The 8,066-nt window shown below is 38.9% G+C and overlaps 1 long non-coding RNA gene across 1 annotated transcript; it reads right to left on the reverse strand.

Moving 5' to 3' along the window:
* Window positions 1-870: 870 nt before the first annotated feature.
* Window positions 871-5,932, reverse strand: LOC145507203 (uncharacterized). Its single transcript, XR_014054680.1, has 3 exons — window positions 5,789-5,932; window positions 4,948-5,165; window positions 871-1,464 (listed from the first exon to the last, which is right to left on the reverse strand). It is a non-coding gene; the product is annotated as an uncharacterized LOC145507203 (long non-coding RNA).
* Between the last annotated feature and the right edge of the window lie 2,134 nt (window positions 5,933-8,066).

The following is an 8,066-nucleotide window of genomic DNA, read 5'->3' on the forward strand; positions in this document are numbered from 1 at the left end:
GATAAGAAAGAAACAATAGGGTATGAAGCTATGTGAAAGACTGTAAGAATTGAGTGGTCAGATCTGCCCATCCCCAGATCATTTGATAAGATGTTCTGGGGTTGGGCATGTCTTTCTATTGGGGGAGAATGGATACATGTATATGTATGGCTGATTCCCTTTGCTGTTCACCTGAAACTACCACAACATTGTTAATTGGATATACCTCAATACAAGCTGTTTTTGGTGTTAAAAAATAAAAAGTTAAAAGTTAAAAAAAATGTGTCTGTGGTTGGCACAGTGCTGGTACCTACTAGTTTCTCAAATGTTAATAAGATATAATAATAATAAATAATAAATTATGCATGACTCTGTTTTGTTTTTTCCTTTTATTAGTCTTGAGTTCTCATTTCCATATAGCTTTTGGCTGCCAGGTTATTCTGCCTGCTTGGTTGGTTCTTGATATACTAGGTGCTCAATAGAATTTGTTGAGAGGATGAATGGAGGAAGGAAGGCTTGTAATGGTTCTCTGTATTTATTTCTGACAAAGTGTTAGTATTCTCCATTCCAGAGGAGCTCAAAAAGATTCATATTTATTAGCATCAAAATTTCCCTTATAAACTTAGTGGTGTCAGTCAAGTTAAAGTCAAAATAACCATTATGGCTTTCTTTATCATCTCCTTCTACTTTTCATTTTTCCCCGTCTTTATAGATTTTATTGAACAGTTCTTAAAAATTGGAATGGTTCTATTTATTAAAGTTGGCAGTTTTAAAAGTCAGTTTATTTTAATATACAAGTACTATCAAAGATAAAGTCAGGTGGTAGTCAAAGTGGTAAAGACAGATTTTCATCAATGACATATAATTGTAATAAAGAAAAGAGTCCAGAACTGAATTCAACTTCAATTTATAAAGAGGTAACTGGGCATTTTAAAGGGAGAATGAGGGAATAAGGAGAAGGATTGGGGGGGGACTCATTTGGAAAGTGAACAATTACAAAAATCAAGAAGGAAGGGTTGGTCCAAGAGAATCCCATCTGAGTTAATCAATTGGCACTTATTGGATCAGGCTCTATGATAGCTAATTTTATATCAAAGGTATTATTTACTGTCAAAGGTATTATTATTACCAGTTTAGCCACAGTTTTTGTCTTTATGGATCTTATGGTTAGCAAGAAAGAAGTTATTACAAATGTGATGTGTTCTTTTTTCTTCCGTTGAAAAGATTTCCTTTGATTTTTTGACTTCTCCCAGTTCCTAGCAGGGAAGTTGTCTTTTTCTCTTGCTACATCAAATAAAAGGAGAGAACATCTTGTTAAAATTTTCACATAGGTTTGGTGTGAGAATTGGCATCTCGCTCCACATTAGCTCCAAAATTTAGGGCAATGTTGATTCAGAATGGCAGCTTCTCAGACATTGGGTTGGGATAAGGTGCTTGAGAATATTTTCTTGCTAAACACAATATTGAAAATACATGGTTTGGAACCTTTCAAAAGAAAAAAAAAAAACTATCAGAAGGTGTGGCACCCCTTATATCTAAGCAGGTGTAGCTTTTGTATAATTTAAAGTCAAAACTAAACTCTACCTTATATTTATGGTCAAATTTTGCCTTTCCAAGTGTAACTGAAGACATTATTATCATAGGACTATTACGCTATGCTGAAGATTACAAGCTGAAACCCTCAGACTAAATTATAAGACACTGTTTTGAATTTAAGCTATTGCTGTTTGAAAATTCTAAAAGCTATAACATTTACATTTTGTATTTTTTGCATCCAGCAGGATTTTAGAATTCGACCCCATCTGGTAAATAACAGTATGATCAGATCTCTTTTCACAGCTTCTTTCAGTCCTAGAAGTTGTTTTTCCTAGTGTACTCATCTACCAGGAATATTAAACACTGATGAGACTGGAACATAAAACACACTTCTTTCCCTCCAGAGTCCCAGGAAGTTGGAGTTCTGATTTTAGTCTCTATATCTTTGTAATGCACCTGTGAAATTCCCTGAATACCTTACCCTGGAAGGCATTAATACCTAATATAGACTCTTAATTTCTGAATCTAAGCTGCCAGTTTCCCAGTATGGTGGAAAAAGTAAAGTGGTGTGGAAGCTCATGCCACCAACTCAGGAAAAGGCGGTGTTGACCCCCAGGATAAGCAGTCTGTTTGTAAGAGGAGGAACGATCTTTAGCTGGTCTGGGGGCTCTCAGAACACTGCTTCAGGATAAGAGATTTAAATCCAACAGGGACTGAGTATTTATAATGAATTGGGCTTGTGTGACACACTCGAACATTATGTCCTAATCTTGAGAGATTAGCATTATGATGCACCATCATTACTATTTTACAGAGAAGGAAATGGACACTTATATTTGAAACATGAGAGTTATTTTGATTAATATTTTCATAATATATCTTTTCTAGACCTTTATTTCCAAACTTTTTATGCACTTTAACAAGTCTCTTGCAAACTATATATTTTTCTTTCTTCATAATCTCTGTTATTTGGGCTTCCCAGGTGGCTCAGTGGTAAAGAATCCACTTGTCAATGTAGGAGGTGCAGGAGATACAGGCTCAACTGATCCCTGGGTTGGGAAGATCCCCTGGAGGATGGCATGGTAACCTACTCTAGTATTCTTGCCTGGGAAATCCCATGGTCAGAGGAGCCTGGTGGACTGCAGTCCACGGAGTCCCAAAGAGTCAGACACCACTGAGCACGCACACACAGTTCGTCTACTCTTCTTGCATTTATTATGTTATTGGCGCTACTGGATTTGCTTCTACTATCTCAGCTCTGCTTTCTGGTTATCACCCTTTCCCTTTGCCCCTACCCTTCTCCCTCCCTGCTTCCTCCTCTTTCTCCATTCCTTTCCTTCTTTCTTCCTCTTTCTTTTTTCTCTCTCTTTCTTTATTGTTGTAATAGTTTTAGACATACTCCCTGTTTTTGTTCCTCTCTTTGTTTGGAAACTAAAGTTGTAAAACATGAATGCACATATATGTGTAATATACATGTGGTTTATACAAATATATGTGATTATATACAGTTTTACATGGATATTACACACATAAACACCTTTGCCTCTATTTACACAAAAAGATCCTTGTTTATGTAGAGTCTATGGGTATTTTTATTATGTTTGAGATTACTTTTATTTTGCTTCTACTCTTGAAAGATAATGTGGCTGAGTATAGAATTTTAGGTTAAGCATTCTTTCCCTAAGGTTTTAGAGGATATCATTACATTATTTTCTGGCATTTATTGCTACTGATGAGAAATCTACTGATAGTGAAAACATTAAGAAACTTGTTTATTGTCATTACTTTTAGGTGTTCTCTCCTTTCCCCTGGTAGTTTTTTAAAAAGTTCTCTTTACACATTGATACTCTGTTGATTTACTCTGATGTGTCTAGATGCAGACTTATCTTTGTTTATCCTGCTTGTAGCTAGAGTGCTCTTTTAATAGTGCTCATAGACTTCTTCATATTTTAAGCCATTTTATCTACCTTATCTTTGAGTATTGTATCAATTGCATTCCTTCTAATACCCTTCCTGGAACTACTGTTAGTTAATTTGTTCTTTGTCTTTTAACTACTATTTCACATAAAAATAATTTTTTCATCATGCTATTCTGAATTCTGATGAATTTTCCAGTGCTTCTACCTGCTAGATGCCAGTAGTACACTTAACCCTGCCAGTTAAGATCATCAAAAATGTCACCGGCTATTGCCAAATCTCTCTTGGTTGGGTGACTCAGTGGTAAAGAATCTGCCTACAATGCAGGAGAGCCAGGTTTGATCCATGAGTTGGGAAGATCCCCTGAAGAACGGAATGGCTACTCACTCCAGTATTCTTGCCTGGAGAATTCCATGGACAGAGGAGCCTGGTGGGCTATAGTCCACGGGGGTCACAAAGAGTTGGAAACAACTGAACAACTAACAGTAAATTTATGCTCTGTTGATTTTTTAAAGTAACTTTTCTAGTGTTAATTTTCTTCATGTATTTTGGAATTTGATGTGTAGATTTATTCTCTCACCCTCTCTGCTGTCTAGTGCATTTGTAGTCACCATCACTGACCCCTTGGCTCAAAGACCAGAAGCAGTTCTTATGGTGGTGACTCAAGTCCCTATCTCATGGTGACATTAAGGATATCACAGATTCAGGCACTGAGTGGCTAGGCTCAGGTACTGGTCAATATTTATGTATTTTTCCTTTACCTGTCTGGGCACTCAGCTTCCTGCAAGACTTTGCTTCAGAGAGTTCTGTGTAGCAGCTTGTCTCAACTTATTCTTAAAACCTGCTTCCATACAGTGAAACTTGGTTTCTTTTCCCATGTCTCCACTGTGTACAGGAACCAAACTCATGGCTGCCATTGCACCTATACCCAGAGTCTGGAAGGCACTCCATTTCACATTGCTGTCTGGTTCTATGCTATGGAGATGCTTATCTTGATCGTAAGCAGAGTTTTGTGTTTTTGAAATTCTCATTCCATAGGTCATCTATCAGTACTATGATTGGAATATAGGCTTAAGGAAGATGAAAGGGGTTCAAAGTGTGACCTTAGATTAGAAGTTTCACACTTTATTTAAAATTCATGATTGCTGGCAACAAATTTAAGTTCATTTTTTGATGTTCCTAGTCCAAGATTTTCCCACCTAAGACATTAACATTTTGGGCTGATAATTATTTATTAGTGTAAGGGGAGATGTCTTGTGCATCATAAAATGTTTAGCAGCACCCTTGTCCTCTATCAGCTAAATGCCAGAGGCAGCACCCCCCTTCCTCCCAGTTGTGATGACCAAAAATATCTTCAGATCTTGTCAAATATACCCTGGGGTCAAGATCGCTCCTAGTTGAGAACTACTGCTCTTGTCTGTGAATTTCTCTTCTTATCCTTGGTTACATAAAATCAATACTTGATGCTTTACATATGTAAAGAATATTTAAACTGATTTTTAAAATTTAGCTTACCTTTTTAGAGTATGTATTGTTATAGCACTGTATTTCCAATGCATTCAATTAAAATGAGTTTCAAGATGATATTGTCTGATTTTGCTTAGTTGGCTTTAGATCATGGTGACTTGGAAGAATGTTCTGGAGGGCAGCAGAAGCACAAAAACATACTGGGCTTGAATACTTGTGCTTTGTCCTTGACATTTTCTTGTCTAATTCCTCTGACAGGACTGCATCTAAGATACAATATTACTTTCACAAATAGTGTCATTTAATAATTGGTACCCGTACCCAGCCCATTGTTAATAGGATGATTCTGTCAAGCTATGACTTTGGGAAAAAGACATGGAGGCTGAGGTTGTTGTGTGAAAGACTCTTTACTTCTCCCAGCTTGAGTGGGCTAGAAAAACAACGTACTTAGTGCATTAGGGGCTCACTGATCTGGCCCCTTCCTGAGAGTTCTACTCATTCTTTCAGGAAATCTAAGACTGAGGCTTGGCTTTGACATGACATTTTGCAGTAAAGAAGAGCAGTTCTACTCCTGTAGGTGAAGGGCTGAGACACAACCTCCTCTGGTCCTAGACTAAGATTGGAATGAGTGGTAGACACTTGCTATCTTCCCATAAGAAGTAACGATGGTACAGAGTGCTCAGGCGGATGTCTTGTAGGTGGCAGCTTAACTGATGCCTGCTGGCAGGGCTCAAAGAGGTGTAGCCTGAAGAAGTGACGCCAGATTGGGAAGGTGGGAAAACCAAGGGGAACGTGTCCTCTCTCCAGGGGATACTGGCCTTGAAATAGAAGCCCTTCTGTTTCTGTTCTCTTGGTATTACAAAGGAAGCTCTTTTTAACAGACACTCACTGTTCTTGTTTTGTCAGGCAGGTCATTCCCTCAAGGTCTGGAGGGTGCTCTTCTACCCAGGTATTAGATGACTGTGTGAACCAAGGCGTGGCTTTTGTGAACTTCAGGACTCACTGTTGATGAGTGACAGTGTTGTTATAGACTAGTCAGTTGCCAAGAAACACTTCCTCTCTTCATGATTCTATATATTTCCTAGCTTCATAGGGCCTCAGGTTCCAGAATGCAGGCATTATTAACAGAAAAAAACGAAAAGCTAGACCGACCTCTCTCTACCTGTTGCCGTCACAGAGCTAGAGGTGCAGTACCTTAGTGGCTTTGTCCAGAGGACTATTTATCGGGTTTGCTGTCACTTCCACTTCTTGACTTCTTGGCTTGGGCTCTTGCCATGCTCCAGCATTTACATTGTCTGAATAGGAAGGACGTGGATTTTCTGCTATCACTGATCCAGATACTCCCAAGATTTTTCAATATGAATTGTAGTCAGGGCCCAGACAGAGAAACAGAGACACTATGAGTGTTATCAAATCAAAGATTTATTGTAGGAATTAGACTTTAAAAAACTGTAGGAGGAGCTGAGATATTGAACTTCAAAAAGAGGGAGCTGGAGAATAAGAAAAGTGGCTAACTCTTCTTCTTAAGGCACTGATGCAGGTGAATAAGTTGGAGTCATAGGGAAAAATCTGAGAATCGAAGTATTTCCAGCCGTTGAAGCAGGAATGAGAATAGGAAGTTATGTAAGGTCTCTGAAAAGCTGATGATCCGTACAGTTGCTGCCTCTACAGGTCCATAGCCAAATGCCTGATGGTGGGCATGGGCAGACGAGGGAGAGCTGGAAACCTGGTGGAGGGGAGCAAAGATAAGCCAGGACCTGCTGAGCAACTCTGTTCCTCACTGTATCTATCCTCAATGGTCTTCATGGAGTAATGCCCATTGATTTACTTCTGGCGACCGAATCCCATACTCGTTTCTCTTTTGGCCAACTCTAATCTGGAACAATATAAAAGAGGGGATACTAAGGACCTTGGTTTCCAGCTTAATAATGTTAATATTAACATTAGGTATGTTAATGAAATCTACTACCAAGAAATGCCCAACATCCTGTAGGGGAGACTGCAAAAACATCTAGTTACCACTCATATTGTATCATCCATTCAGATTTACCTCTAAGTGGCGCTGTAGATTGTATTTTATAAAGATGGCTATAGAAATAGGTTTATTCAATTCCCTGTGCTCTCTTTATAGTGTGACTTACACCACCAAGAGGTGGGGCTCCCAAGAGGTGGATCCTAGGTCTCCACCCTATGAATCTACGTTCTGATCAAGTATGGCAGAAGTGATACCTTGTGACTTCTGAGGCTAGGTCATAAAAAGGATACAACTTCTGCTTTTCTTTTTTCTCTCCCCTCTGTCTCTCTCTCTGGACACTTGCTCTTGGAATCTAGCCACCAGTTGTGAGGAAGCCAAGGTCATGTGGAAAAGCCACAGGATGATGTTCTATCCTCTGGCCTTTGCATCTCCCAGCTGAGGTTCAGACATCACGAACAGAAACAAGCCATTTCCTCACAACATTACTTATCCACAGAAGATCTGAGATATAATATTTATTGTTTTTTAAACAATTTTGTTTATTTTTGGCTCTGCTGGGTCTTTGTTGCTGCATGGGCTTTTCTCTAGTGGTGGTGAGTGGGGGCTACTCTCTAGTTTTGGTGCATGGGCTTTGTAGTTCCTGGGCTCTAGAGCACAGGCTCAATAGTTGTGGTGCAAGGGCTTAGTTGTTCCGTGGCATGTGAGATCTTCCCGGACTAGGGATCAAACCCATTTCTCCTGCATTGGCAGGTGAATTCTTTACCACTGAACCCACAGGGAAGCCCAATTATTATTAAGTCACAAAGATTTGGGGGTAATTTTTTATGTAGCAACAGATAATTTTAACATGTGGACCCTGGAAATCTCCTCTTCCATCTGTCCCCACAATTCCCCATCTTCCTTTTATATCTCTCTGACAGCATTCCTGGCTCCATCCTGTTTCCATCAAAATATACTCAAGGCCAGTAGAATTTATTTTTGGTTCTGTCCTAGAAAAACTAAGATATAGGCTCGTAATCATTAGATTGCAGCTCCTACAAGCCAACAACCCATTTACTAGTACTGATAACCTTTCATAGCATAACTTCAATGTTATTAGGTTAGGTAACTAACCTCTAGGGAGTAGGATAGGGAAGAACAAGAAGGGGAATAAGAAAAAAAATCCTTTTATGATACAGTTTGTGTGGCAGAA

The sequence above is a fragment of the Giraffa tippelskirchi genome, chromosome 5, assembly GCF_054371585.1.
Source record: "Giraffa tippelskirchi isolate mGirTip1 chromosome 5, T2T-mGirTip1v1.2.pri, whole genome shotgun sequence".
In the NCBI taxonomy this organism is placed as follows: Eukaryota; Metazoa; Chordata; class Mammalia; order Artiodactyla; family Giraffidae; genus Giraffa; species Giraffa tippelskirchi.